We start from the raw sequence: 322 nt of genomic DNA, 5'->3' as shown, positions 1-322 counted from the left end.
GGTTACGTCGTGCCCACGTGGGTCTTTCCAGGGTTCGCCGTGGCTACTTGACTGCGGGCTCCCGCTTCTCTGTGCCACCCGCTAGCCTTCCTCCCCGGTCCGCCCGCCCCATGGACAGGGAGTTACTGAGTCTCGGTTATTCCCTCTTAGGAGTCACAGCCCTGTGCGGGGAGGTCTTCCTACTCAGCTTTCCTTCGGGTGATGCGTTTCAGGAAGGTCAGTCCCCGGGAGAGGGGCTGTGGCCGAGGCACGGCCCTGGCTGAGCCCGAGAATGACGTGCCACAGGCAGGGGAGTGAGCACAGGCGGAGGGAGTGGGAGGCC

This window comes from Myotis brandtii, unplaced genomic scaffold (assembly GCF_000412655.1).
Source record: "Myotis brandtii unplaced genomic scaffold, ASM41265v1 scaffold825, whole genome shotgun sequence".
Taxonomy (NCBI): domain Eukaryota; kingdom Metazoa; phylum Chordata; class Mammalia; order Chiroptera; family Vespertilionidae; genus Myotis; species Myotis brandtii.
This window is presented reverse-complemented; position numbering follows the sequence as displayed.